The 14,623-nt window shown below is 36.4% G+C and overlaps 1 long non-coding RNA gene across 1 annotated transcript; it reads right to left on the bottom strand.

Annotated features, from left to right (window-relative positions):
* Positions 1-10,313: 10,313 nt before the first annotated feature.
* LOC127968671 (uncharacterized) lies at positions 10,314-13,339 on the bottom strand. The gene is made up of 3 exons (XR_008156045.1): positions 12,546-13,339; positions 12,318-12,351; positions 10,314-11,417 (listed from the first exon to the last, which is right to left on the bottom strand). It is a non-coding gene; the product is annotated as an uncharacterized LOC127968671 (long non-coding RNA).
* Between the last annotated feature and the right edge of the window lie 1,284 nt (positions 13,340-14,623).

The raw sequence follows: 14,623 nt of genomic DNA on the forward strand, positions 1-14,623 counted from the left end.
GGTGAAACATGACATGATGGTGTCACAAAGCTTTCAGTCTGCAATCTAAGAAATTAGGTATTTTACAATGAATGGGGACAAGATCCTTTTTCATAGTAAATTTGTGAGACGTTGACTGTTCTATACAAATTCCATTTTCATGGTTTCACTTTGGGTAAAAGCTTTTGGAAAATTAATAAACATTAATGTATATACTATTAGCATTCAGCAGCTTTTTTTTTTTTAACCTATAACCTATGCCATCCTGGAAATACAGATCTAAAGATCAATGCATTACAAGGAAAGCAAAGATGTATCTAGAACATCGCTCATGTCTTTATAATAGTGCACACTCCCAAAGGTAAAGTTCTCTATTGAAGTTTCATAGTTAAATTTGCATGTGTAAAATTAAGTCTCCTCCCGGTCCATCCCCACAGACCTCAGACCCGGACCAAGAATGGAAGCCTTTGAAGGATCCCTCAAATTATCTCAAGAATGAGGCCATATTACCATAAAACTGCACAATTAATGAGATGCGCATGGAAAATATGTAGGGAGAATGCGTGTCTGCAGGGGATTGCAATTATGACTTTCCATTCCCCGGGAATAAATACTATACTCAATATGGGACAAACAAAGTCTTATTCAAGATAGGCCATATAAAAAAAAATGCATTAAGCTGTAAGGATGTTATATTAAGACCATGTCAGAGTAAACACTAAGGAATATTTTTTTCATTATTGATTTCTGCTGCAATTTGTATTTTTGCCACGTGAGGTAAACTAGTCCAGTTTAATTAAGTAAAGTTTTATAGTTATGTAATTTGTGTCACAATTAACTACAAGAACAGAGACTTTCCAAACACAATAATGGACTTCCTTTTTGTTGTATTTAACAATATAATCACTATTAATGGAAACTATGTATATTGTAATGATGTACAGTAATTTGTTTAAATATGTCTCTTCAGATATTACCAGAGCTAAATGCACTAAGCAAACAACTTTATTAAACAGTATTAAAACACATATCAAAACCAACATGACAATGCAAAAGCAAGGTGGCAAAAAGCTAGATTGGCAAAACTTCAAAATAAATGCAAATATTATTTGGCTGAAAATGAAGTAATAAAATGCTAATCTTGATAAAACATTAAGTCCAAATGGGGCATTGCGGATGCAGCAATATATTATAACTATGAAATAACTGATAAGAGAAGACTGTAGAGAGTACAAAGAAAACCCATGTATATATTTTTTATTTAATCTTTTAGGGTCAAGACTGCAAAATAAATTTTTATTTTTAATTGACACTGTTTGCAAAAGAAATATTTATTTTTGATTGACACTGTTTGCTCTATATAAAAAAATCAGCAGACAGCTGTGTATGTAGCCACTAAGCATGATAAAACCAGCCCTGACCACACCCATGGATTGCGCTTGATTATTATTATTTTTTTTTCCTCTTTTTTTTTTCTTTTGTGAAAAATTAAACTAAAGAAAGGTCATCTTCTTTTGGTACTTAATGAAATCTTACCTGCAGAATACAATCTGTGGTATATTTTGGCTCTGGAACTGAGGTGCTATGCTTTGTGGGTGCATTTAGTGCCAGACACTGCTAATGCACCTGAAAAAAACTGATTAAAAAGTTTATAGGAAAGTAAAAAGTATACTATATTAAAATCACCAGTTAACCATCATCAGATATTAACTAGGACATTGCATTTATTCTACAATAATATTTATCATATGTTTAGGAAGATTGTTTTACTGCAGGTGTTATGATGTACATTTAATTGATATTATAACTTGAATTACATGATTTTAAAAAAGTTGTCAAAAAGCTGTCATCTCAAGCATTCGTTACCTCTGAAGTTAGTCAATTTAAACGTGCAAAATGATCTAATATTCTAAAATAAGTAATCTGACTTAAGTTAAAAAGCAGAAGTTAGAAGCCAAACTTACATAACCAGATAAAATAAATGAATTAAAATAATAATAATTCACATTTTATTACAAGAATGATCAAGCCACAATTCTTTTTCTTTTTTTCTAAAGAAAACAATGAATAAACATGGAAAATAAAGTCCTAAGCACACCCTCTGAAGTGTTTATGCATTGCTAAAGGGCAAGACAACCAGCAATGCCCAGTATGAGACGATGAATAAGCTGGTTTGGGTTAGTATGGGAGAGCCAGCTACTGGGAGGAAACAAGCTGAAAGTTCCCCAGATGCAGTTAAAGCCCTGCACATCAATAAGTAATGAATGTCAAGTGCAGCATGTTGTTCTGCTTGGTAGGGTGCTGGTGGCCTGTGGAGGCACATGTCCAGTGCAGGGCGGGCTGGAGGGTGGGGGGTAACATAGAAACAACAGGTGTTGGCTTATGTTGCCCTTTTATTCCATTGCAAGAGTTATCTCACAATTGTTAACGATAAGCATCTGGACAAAGCTAGCTGGTCCTGGAACAGAGCAAAAGGGCAAGGTTTTCCCAGAGGAGGGAAACAGAGGCTTTGGAAATACTTGAAATGTCACCTCCCTTTGAGCCGATCTCAGAATGTGGAGGACATTCAAAACGTTCAGGCAGCTATCGAGACTAAAGCTGTGGACAGAACCAAAGGATGCCAAGTTTGCACCAAATCGGGTTATCAGTGATGAATGTGTTATCGCAGAGAGGAGCAGGTGATGGAAGCGAACACATCTGATCCTGAGCTACGATAATGATGATTCACATGCCTCCTTGATGCTTATGTTACATAACTCTGCAGTTACACACTATAAACAAAATATACATCAACTGGAAAAATTGACAGCTTCTAAAAATAATTTTGACATTTTTGTTTAAATGCCACACAAGATGCATGTCATGTACTGAGATTAAAGCATAGGGCTTCATAAATACAATCTTGTCCAATCTCCGGCAGTAAATTAGCATTCTCCTTGTACTCACTGTGAATACATAACATAAAGATGACATACCAGTGTCCCATTGTGTAGTATAACTATAAGATTTACTGGGTTTGCTGGGGCCTTGTTCTTAAAAGCTCTCAGAAGGTTTCTGTCTCAAGGTCAGCTGTGCATTGGTTAAATGAGCACAGACAGAAGCAGATGCAAAGAGAAAAAAATAATAATTCCTGATAAAATGCTTCAGAGCAGATGTTCGTGCAGTGAGTTTTACTAGAATTGTCAGTGAGCCGCCTTCTTAAAGGGATAATGCACCCATAAATGACAACTGTGTCATCATCCCTCAGCCTCATGTTGTTCCAAATCATTATGCTCTGATTTATTCCATAGAGCAAAAAAGGAGAGATGTACTGTTCGTTTGTTTCCATGCAGTTCGTTTTGAGGCATTTTTCTTAATATAAAATATTTACTGTCACTGTTGTTAAATTTAATTAGCACAACACAACGGAAACAAGCTGCAACACAATGAAATTAGCACAACATAATGGAGATGTTGTTGTGTTTTGGAGATTTTGATAGGTTGTGCACTATCAAACCACTGTATAAATGCATTATTTTCTTGTTTGAAAATGTTATTCACTGATTACCTTAAAATGCTATGAACTGTTAACACATATGTGATCAGATTAGTAACTAAGTTTCTTATTCTTATTAGACGTGATGCAATCAAATTCCGGCGAGAAGAAATTAGCTGTGGCATGTACAAAATATGCGGCATCTATGTTTAGATTGTAATTAAAATGCAGTAGTTGACTCTATCTGTATCTCAAAGAGAGATGTACTTGAAATTTGTACCAAATTTGAACAGGATCAACATGTCAAGCAGAGCATGTCATCACACAATTCTACTAGACTTCTTCAGCAGCATCAAGCAGCCAGTCTGTGGCAATGCAAAGTCAAGTCTTGTTCTGGTGTCATACAGCGAGAGGAAATTAAAAGTATAGATTGTTACGGCACCACATCGATCCCCTCATGGGGTGAACACACTGTCCCACTCTCTTTAACTGTGTCACGTCTCAGCAGGGGGAATGGGTGTGAATCTCTCACCTCCCTCCACCACAAGAACACCAGGAGAGGAGAATGACACAACCCGCCTTGAGAGCAAAAGTGAAAAAAGATAAAACAAACAGGGCAAACTGGAGGTGACATCCATTTAGTTTTTCATTCCCTCATCACGTTGTTTGCCACCTGCCCCCGTCGCCCGTCCCCTGAGTGTCCTCATCTCTCATGTCTGGCTGAGGTTTGCTAGTCGTTTGCATTAACGTCGTATTGCTCGAGCAACATCTCAGCATCCTTCACACCCGTACTATTACAGGAGGCGTTTATGTGAGCGTGACAGCCAAATGATGCAGGGCTACTAAAGCGAGCTCTATGTTTTTCTCGGCTTCAGCAGATGTCAAGTCTCTTTATTGTCATTGTACTTTCCTTTTTTAAAAGGGCTATTTTAGGATGACAGCACTGTGTGAAAACATGCATTACTGATTGTTTAAACTCCAACTTGTATGAGAATGTTAACAGACGCTAGTGTAATTTGGATGTTATAATGAGTGCCAGCAGCCCTCTAGTGGACAGAGCTGGAAATATTTTATCATTGCATCTGTGAAATATTAATAATCAGATGTTATTAAGAAACCTTTTTATATATAGCAAATATATTATTTCTGATAATATTTATTTATCATTATAATATTAAATTGTTGTAATTTATAAATATATTAGAATAATATTGAAAAATAGTATTTTATAGTTAGAATGAGGTACTAAATTAATTTTTGAAAAAAAAAAAAAAAAAATTATATATATATATATATATATATATATATATATATATATATATATATATATTCTCACTGGCCACTAAGGTACACCTTCAGAACTGCTTTCATTCTTTGTGGCATAGATTCAACTACAATGGATGCCTATCCCAAGTTTGGCAAAAATGAGGACATTTGGTCACACGAGTGAGCATAACTTTAACAAACACCTTGCAATTTTCATTCACATCCTTGTGACAAGTCTTTTCCAGTTAAATAAACAGATTTGTCTGCAGAGTGTCTGAAGGGTACACTTGATAATGAATATATAAAGTTTCATATTCTGACTGTCAGGATACCCAACCATCACAAGCACATCTTCAGTTCAGTGCTGAGCTGTGATAGCATCTCTGTGCCGTCACAAACGGCAACGTCTCCTTCTCTACCTATAGAGCCCAATTAGTATGGAATTAGCCTTGCCAGCAGAAGGGGACAGATTCAGAGCAGCTCATTTTCCATCAAGACCAAAGGGCATAAAGGTGCTACTCCCCCTATTAAATGTCAGCCGCAGAGGATAAATAGTATATTATTTCATTATGATAGCAGTCATTTCAGCAGTTTTATTTCACATAGTCAAAGATAAAAGGTCATGAAATACAGGCTTGTTCCTGTAATAGCCGTGCAGCTGAAAGCTGAAGTGATGGAGCGTGAAATGGGGAAACAGACACCTTTGGATTCAGAGGATTTTCGAGACAGTCGTTTAAGGTATGGAAAGCCTTAGAGTTAACAAGTGATGGCCGCTTTAATGCGACGTAACAGAGGAAACAGATGTGAGAGTCACAGGAGCATGTAACAGCTAATGCACAAGAGCACATTTCCCATGAACCCCTGCAGTAAACCCACATTGGTCTGGGTCAGTACTGTGTCTCCTGAGGCGGTAACTGTACTAGCTGCTGATGGACGTGCCGGCTCTAGCTGGCTAGGTGGCTGTTTTGCTGAGAAGGACATTATATGTGACATAAGGTTAAAGAACTGTTGTATGTTTAACAAGTTTTCAAGTCGATACTTGGATGTGCCTGAAAAGAGACTTTTATTGCTAATGCAGCAACTACCCAGAAAACCCCTAGCCTATTTATTGTTAACATTATATAAAAAGGTATAAGATTGTGGTCATTTCACCCACCCCTATCATTAATCATTGTGAACAAAAGGAAGCAAACCCTAGACTAGCTAATACCTGCAAACAAGCTTAGGCTGGATGAAGAGTTTGTTGTTTGGCGCTTTTTTAATTTGGGCCAGTATGCAACAACCTAGCAACCACATAGCAACACACAAGAAAACACTTTTTGGCAGCCACCCACAACACTCCAGCATCGTGGTCATGAGTTCTGCTCAAGCAAACACCACTCGCATTTTCTTCAGGAAAAGTCTAGTTCTAAAATAATAAGTCAGGCCGAGTTTTGGTACTCGGCCTGACTTTTTTTTAATACAAACCCCACCTTTAACAGATAATTACATACTGAACATTACAAATACTGAAAATAATGGCTAGTGCACTTCACCAGTGACGCATTAAGACCTTGCGGGGCCCTGGGCTACTGCAGCTGCGGGATCCTCCATCCCAATACCCCCTTATACGCTGGTTACATTTAGTGAACAAGCAGCATATAAAAAGGCACATGTTCTGAAATAAATGCAGGCTCATTAAATGTGTATGTCATAATCCAATAGTAGGCTAAAAATCATTTTTATAAATAATAAACTTTATGATCAACTTATAATCTTACACATCAGAAACAGCCCAGCAGATAGAGTTCTTTAAAAAGAACTCCTCAATTAAATCCTCATCCATCTTACAAAAATGGCATGCACGTTATCAAGGGATGTGAATAATACAGAGTGCTAAACACTCTCATGTGGTGTAAGCTAGACTGTGTTTCATTCATAATCAAAGCCAGGTGCTATCGCACTCAAAGTCCAAAACAGACTCATAGAATTTAGGAATTGGAAATTTAGGAGGTGGATATACTGTGAAATTACATGCATATAATATGGCATAGCATTTGAAAGCACAACTGAACATCTATGAAATGTCAGTCAATAAAGCATTTTAAATCATGGCATTTAAAATTTTGACTTAAAATTTGATTGCAAGCCTATGAATGCATGCAACTGAAAAACATTTCAATGAAAGAGAGCATATATGCGGGCTGCATTTTCAGTAATGAGGTCCAGATTTAATAAGAGGAGTACGTGTGGTTTTAAACCATTCCTGGAGCAAATACGTTCGCAATTAAAACAATGATTTGTTATTTGTATAGTCTAGGACTATAGATGGTCATACAGCATATGCCTGCAAATACGAGACAAACTGCGTTCCATATAGATTTCATACGGAACACTTCTCTGATGCCTTAAATATGGGTTGATTCTGTATTATACAGAACAGCTGGCAAACCTAATTTAAAATGCAAAAGAGAATTGTCTCAGGGGCCACCTAGTGTTCAGGGCCCTGGGCTGCAGCCTATGTTGCCCTTCAGGATAACACGGCCCTGCAACTCACCACACCTCAGCTCTGTCACACTACAGCACCACATACTGACCTGATACACAACCTGACCTACACACATGTACCCACACACACATCCACCCGCATGGCTGCTCCGCTTCAGATATTTATTTTTTTGCCCATGAGTGGTGTGAGTGTTATATGACATGTCATTATTCACTCAAAGTTATTTTATGTTTAACTGCTCTCTCTCCACCACCCCAAACTCACACTCTTTTGCTCTTTCTCTCCATTTTGTTCTCCCTTGTTGTCTTTTTAAATTAGATGTTAGCAAACAGGCATGTAATTAGCTGCAGCAAACCGTGTCCTGCTTCCTGAAGATTACAATTATATAGCAAATAGATGCTAACCAGCTACATGATGAAAGCATTTAGGTCTGTATATGCGCCATTAGAAATGTACTCACCCACTCTGTTTTGATCTGTTTACCTGTGATGTCATTACACATGTGCCTGGACCACATACGTTACTGTCAGCTTTGTAGGAATGTGGGAACACTTAAACAAACTGCTTGAGAAGATTATTTTAGTTGCTCTGGGTGAGTGCAGTACTTTGATGGCACACTTAAAGACTCATGACAGCCTTATTTCACTTTTATGCTTACTGACTGATGATGAAGGCAATGCACATTTGGAACCAAGTTTGAGTGCTATCAGTTATTATAGTGATTGCTACTTTATACGAAAAAAATTCAATAGATAGTTTGTGAATGATCTAAATCAAATCATATTTTTTTTTTTACTTTTTAATGCCACTGACCACCAAGTATGATTATTACTTTGACAGGCACCCATTTTCTAATATATAAAGGCAGCTATATTTTTAAGGATAAAGATCAATTTATACAATAAATATATAGGATTTACAGTGCCATTCAAGAATTCAAAAGGTGGCTAAGAGTTTTTGAAAGTTCACTTATGAGCATCAAGGCTGCATTTATTTGATCAAAATGCATTAATATTTTAAATTTTAGCAATAATACAATATATTTTATATATTACATTTAATAAATGTTCTAAATTTGTTTTTTATTAGTATATAATATATATTTATTCTGTAAAATATTAAATTAAAATTCTAATACTTATAGGGAAAAGTGGGGTATAAGATTGCGGTATTTTTACTTATGTGGTCCTCAAGATAAGGGAAGATGATGCAGAAGTACAATGAAAGTATCTATCCTATCCTATCTAAATGAAAGTATTTGTATCATTTTAAATGATCAGTATGTATCTTACTTTTCTTAAAGTTAGCTATAACAGCATAAAACTAACCAAATGAAGTTTAAATGTCAATATTTAATTGTTTTCATTTCTGAAACAGTATGTTGAACACCGAAGTTGTAACCTTCCGAAAAGAGACTAAACAGGGAGATTGTTGGCCATTAGTGACTACAGGTGGAAATATATATCTGGTTATAATGCAATGAAAAGCATTTTCTGGTTCTTATCAGGGAAGGATTTTGTGCACTTGTACACTGCCCCTATCAAATAAACTGCAAATAATAAGTATAAATGATAAACTAAACCAGTAATATATCACATTAAAATACCAGTTTATAATTCAGAGATTTAACTTAAAGGGATACTCCACCCCAAAATGAAAATTTTGTCATTAATCACTTTACCCCCATGTCATTCCAAACCCGTAAAAGCTTTGTTCGTCTCCAGAACACAATTTAAGATATTTTGGATGAATACTGTGAGGCTTGTGACTGGCCCCTTTCACTGACAAGTAAAATACACCGTCAAAGTCCAGAAAAGTATGAAAGATATCATCAGAACAGTCCATCTGCCTTCAGTAGTTCAACTGTAACATTATGAAGCAACAAGAATACTTTTTATACACAAAGAAAACAAAAACAATGACTTTATTCAATAATGTGTCTCCTCTGTGTCCCTCCACATCACCTTAGCGCCATTTGCACCAAGGTGGGTCAACTTACCCACTGGCACAACTTACCCCACTCGCCCCTACTTGAATATGAGGTAGAAACAGGCTCAGAGAGTGAGAGAGAGCCCACTCTCATCAAAACATCTACAATAATGACTCTTTTAATTGTATATTTGTAACAACTGGATCATTTTTATCAACAAGCACCCACCCTCTTTGTGCATCCCCCCCCCCCCCCTTTTTTTTTGGTTTGGCCCACTGACTTACTGATTTAAAGCAAATCTCCTTCAACAGCAAAGAGAACCTCCAAATATCCACTTATGTGTGTGATCTATCATGAACGACCTTGGTGACACAGCATTCAGACTTTAATTCCTCAAGACTAACCAAGTAATAATTTAGAAATTCCTTGCAACTAGAAAGGGCAAATGTGAATCATGTTTCCATTAAATAACTCCCTTAAATTGGTCTGCTTTGGGATCAGCCTCAGGACACCCTGGCATATTGGTTGCCATGGAGATAAGTCCCCAGCATGCGAGATGTGACGTAGACCGCTTCCATTTAATATTCTGCTCCTTCCTTACATGGTAGTACACAATCCCTCTGTGGGAAGAGAGGTCATGTGACACACACATCAAGTCAGTCACTCTCTTTCAGAAAGGACACGCACAGACTTTTATCCAGGTTACATCAAAGACATGCTCTTGTCTGGGACAGTGACACTAGAGATGTCCATTCAGCTAGCAGATAGGCGGCAGGGAAAGGATGGGCTGTCAGTCATGATGACTAATGGGTGGTTTGCTTGATGAAAAATGTGACATTTGAGTGGTGTTTGGTACAGCTTGACTGCCCAGTGACAGAAGCAGTGCTACACTGCTGCAGAAAGGATAACTAACTATAGTCTTGGGTGACTCTCAGTATATTTTCAGTCATTATTATTTAACATTTTAACATTTTATTAATTAACAGACTGACCTGGTATAGAGAAAAATGCTCAGGGCTGGAAAACCAGAAGATCTTTAGTGTGGTTACCAGAAGAAACAAAATATGAGTTATTATTTTTATTCATTTTTTTATATTTTTGTTTATTATTATTATTTTTTAAATCTTTAAAAAAAAAATGAAACAATTATTCAAGTGTTTCACAAGTGATCAGCAATGCCTAATTAAGTAGACATGCACATAATTTTTTCAACTTGAAAAACACACACACACAAAAGCAGAAACCAGCAAAAGCATGGTATGTTTTTTTTTTCACCAGCACAAAACTCTCAAACTATTATATTCTAGTGCACCTTGCTAACAATCACAAAAGAAAATGCAAACAAATGCATACATATGTCTACTAATGCATTGAACAGCTTCAGTTTTGGTTTAAAACTAAAACAGAACATGAATCTACCCATACTAACGGCACAAGTCCAATTCGAGCCTAAATTTTGTCATTTTGTAAGAAACTAAAATAGTAAATACAGTTTTGTGGCTCTTTGATGTGTGGTGACACAGTTCATGTGAGCTGATCATCTTTACTAGTAAGAGCATGAAATAAACATGAATGAACATCAGAGAGTATCTTGTTTCAACTGCTGAAAGACGTCAGTACACAGTTTTACCAAGACCACAAATGTTAATCTACTCCCGTGTCTGGTATGTTTGACTGGAAAAAAATGGCATTATGATCGGTCAGATCTCAAAGGGCCAATTATCCAAACAGATCTATCCATCTGTCTAGACCAGTCGTTCTCAATCCTGTCCTGGAGTACCCTCTGCACATCACATTTTGTATGTCTCCCTCAATTATCAAACCTGATTCAACTCATCAGCTCATTAGTGAAGACTGCAAGACCTGAAGTGGGTGTCAGATATAGGGAGACATACAAAACATGCAGTGCTTGGGGTACTTCATGGAGGGCTTTGGAAACCCCTGGTCTAGACAAATGGATGTGAATATATACAGTTATATACAATTTCAAAGACATTCTTTAAATAAATAAATAGTAAATTATCATGTTAAAACATTTATGCGTAATCTTATATCATGTGAATGATTTAGTGAATGCAATCAAAAAGTAGGCTATTCCTGTGAAACACACATTTACTTCCCCCTTCTCAGGGAAAACAAACCTTTTACAGAAATCATAAATGTGACTAAACCAAACAACGTCAGCAATTAATGCAGATCTGCGTCTGTACCTGCAAACATATGGTCTCTGTGATGAGTGTTTGTGTGGATTCAGGCAGCAGCAGCTGTAGGAGCAGGCCCTGATAGTGCGAGACACAGAAACAGCCTGTGAGGGCGAGAACTCACTGATATATGACAGCCATTTTCCTGTTGAAGCGAAGAGCACAGCTGTGTCTGACTGTGTGCGTTCAGATAAGTCCAAAGATACAGCGATGACAAGAGCAGAATGCTGTGTGCGATTCTGAGATTTAAGCTTATATCAGATAGAACGGTCTCCAGGTTTTATTTGAAATCAAACAGCTTTGTATCTGAACATCTATATCAGTCGATATAAGTTTTACAGAGGAATTAAATTATGAATTTACAGGAAATCACGTTGTATTTAAGCAGTGTCACACCATCCTGGTCAATCGAGCGATATCGCTCAGAGTTCAGTAAACAAGTGAGTTACATTTGCATTATAGATACAATATTGCACTCTAAAAATAGTTTGTTTCAGATAACACACATATCTCTGAGCAACACACAGTAATGGCATTTCCTGAATGATTTAGTTTCAGTCACTTGTTTTGGTCCTTAATAAATTAGTGTATTAAACGAGTCATGAACGAATGATTCAATGAGTCATTTATAAAAAAGGTCATATTATGTTTTTCTTTTTCAATATTTAAAAGTTGTAGTGAGTGTGTTTTAATTTTGTAAGTCAGTCTGTAAGGGGTTTTAACATATTTAAGCTTGCTTTGTTCTGTTGAAGTTTGAACGCAATAAATAAAAATAAAAAATCTTTGTTTTTGAGCGAAATCGGTGGATTGAATGATTCAATGACTCGCTCACTTGTCGCCACCTACTGGCAAAACTATGTAATCTATAGAAAGAGTCACTTAATATTTTCTATGACACAGGGACAAATACTGACAAACAGAGTGATTCAAGTCTCAGTGCTGTTCTGAATATGGCTTTTCATTTACAATATATATTACCTGGAACTCGAATCCACAATGCAATTAGTTGAGGCTGAGGAAAACAATAAGAGGTTGTGAGCTACAAAAACATGTTTTTGTTCCCCCTCAACCCACAAAACATAGTTTTTGCTTCATGTAGTTACAAATCAACAACAACAACAAACAATAAAACATTTGTGATTTATTTTAGCAATAAATCAGTGCTAATACATTAGGTGAAGGTTATTAGCTGTTAATGATTTTTACCATGAAATTCATTTCTGGTCCACTGGCTGTGCTTCCTGGGGGGAGACGGAGCTGTAAGGTCACAAATCTAGTGCTGTCCTCATAACTTCGCTGACCAATTGGCTCGCCGGTCTCTGCCAAATGACTCAGCTGTCCCTTCTAGGGTCCAGTCCATCGCTCTGCCAGAATAATGCCACAGATAAAGGCTCCAACAGGGGCCATTCCTCCGTGGAAGCTACTCAGCCATCATTCAAACTAGCAAAAAAACTGGGATATAGAAAAAAAGTGATATGAAAGAGTAGTGCAGATGTATTTGCCTTTCATCAGCATAAAACGGATTAGTATATGAGTGATTCCATCTGTTATGGACGCTTATGGGATTGATGGATGAGGAGTAGATTTTGACTCAGGCGTCCAGACCACATCTCAACACAGTCCACCCTTCTGGAATCAATTCAGCTAGCTCAGGGTATCGTGTTCACACACAGCCTCGGTTTTGTGCCCAATCAGCAAAGTAACTGAAGCACAGCATTAAAAATGAAAGAATCAAAGTATTCAACTTACAGAAATGTATGGCATACTGTAATGGATATTTTAAATATAAAAGGAAAATGCAGAAGAAGCTGACTCCTGCTTTGTGTGGGATTGGTTTAAAATAAACTGTGTGATTGATGCCTCTGCCATGCTTCAGAAAGCATCCCTTCTTCTGTGGATTCGATTTACTCGAAAATTTACAGAGCAGGACGGATCTTACTTAAAGATGATGAGCTGGATTTACTGAGACCTTGAGTGCATGAGGATTTTTGGTGTTTACAAAATGCACTAGATGACCTTTTACAACCAATTACTAATCTTAGATTTGTTAGTCAGTCCAGACCCAAGGAAAAAATAAAGGTGCTTTCAGTGAACAATGAAGCCAATGCTGCCATCTGCTGGTCATTGGCCATTTTTATTTTGACTGCAAACACGATCTGGATTTTGACACAAACACACATGCTTTATGGGGATATTCCATATATGCGTAATGGTTTTTATACTGTACAAACATTATTTTATATCGCCCCAGACCTAAACCTACCCATCACAGGAAACTTTCTGCATTTTTAGATTAAAAAAATGAATAATTAATTCTGTATGTTTTATAAGCAAGTTTCCTCATGGGCATCTAAAAAATGTCAAGTGAGGCGAAGTGAACGCACACTTGAAGAGGAGCAAGTTGAAGGAAAAAAAATTAAATGTACTTGAAAGAGAACAACTGCACACTCACTTAAGCGTAGGCTATTAGACCTAAAAAAAAAAAAAAAAAAACAAGGTCAAAATTTACTGGTATTACTACAGATTAGACATTTCATTTGTTATGATGTGTAAATGTCAATAATATTTAGGATGTTTTTTTATGTTTTTGGAAGAAATATTGCTCACCGAGACTCATTTGACCAACAAGTATTCTTTTTTTTCTTTACTCCAGTCTTCAGTGCCCCACAATCGCACAGAAATCATTCTAATAATACTGATTTGTTAATATTTGCGAAAAACCTTATACATTTTTTTTTTTCAGGATTTTCTGGTAGCAAGTTTAAAAGAACAGCATTTACCTGAAATAGTTTTGTAACTTTAAAAGTATCTTGCCTGTCACGTTTGTGATCAACTGAATGCATCATTGCTGAATAAAAGTAAACTTTTTATATAGTTGATTAATATTATTATAATTTTTTTTTTTAATCAAATGCAGCCTTGGTAAGTAATGATTTTTAGCCTCCAGTATTTATAGCATTCAGAATTTTTAAGTGTGACCAGTCGAAAATATGTTCTTAGATGCATAATATCATAACCACATTTTATTTATTTATTTATTATACAAACAAGGTTTCTTTTTTTAAGCAATGCCACACAAAGCAGAAATCGGAGCAGTTTATTCACGTAAAATGCTACATAAAAAATGACCACAATTTACTACTTTGCCTTGAGATAGTTCCCACCAATCGTCACTAGATGGCAACAGAGGACCTTTTTTGTGTCATTTGTAATCTTTTGTTTTCTTCCCCCTCGCTCCACGATCTATTTATTTTTCTCTCAGGGTGGCAGATGGCATAATGAAA

This window comes from Carassius gibelio, chromosome B11 (genome assembly GCF_023724105.1).
Source record: "Carassius gibelio isolate Cgi1373 ecotype wild population from Czech Republic chromosome B11, carGib1.2-hapl.c, whole genome shotgun sequence".
Taxonomy (NCBI): domain Eukaryota; kingdom Metazoa; phylum Chordata; class Actinopteri; order Cypriniformes; family Cyprinidae; genus Carassius; species Carassius gibelio.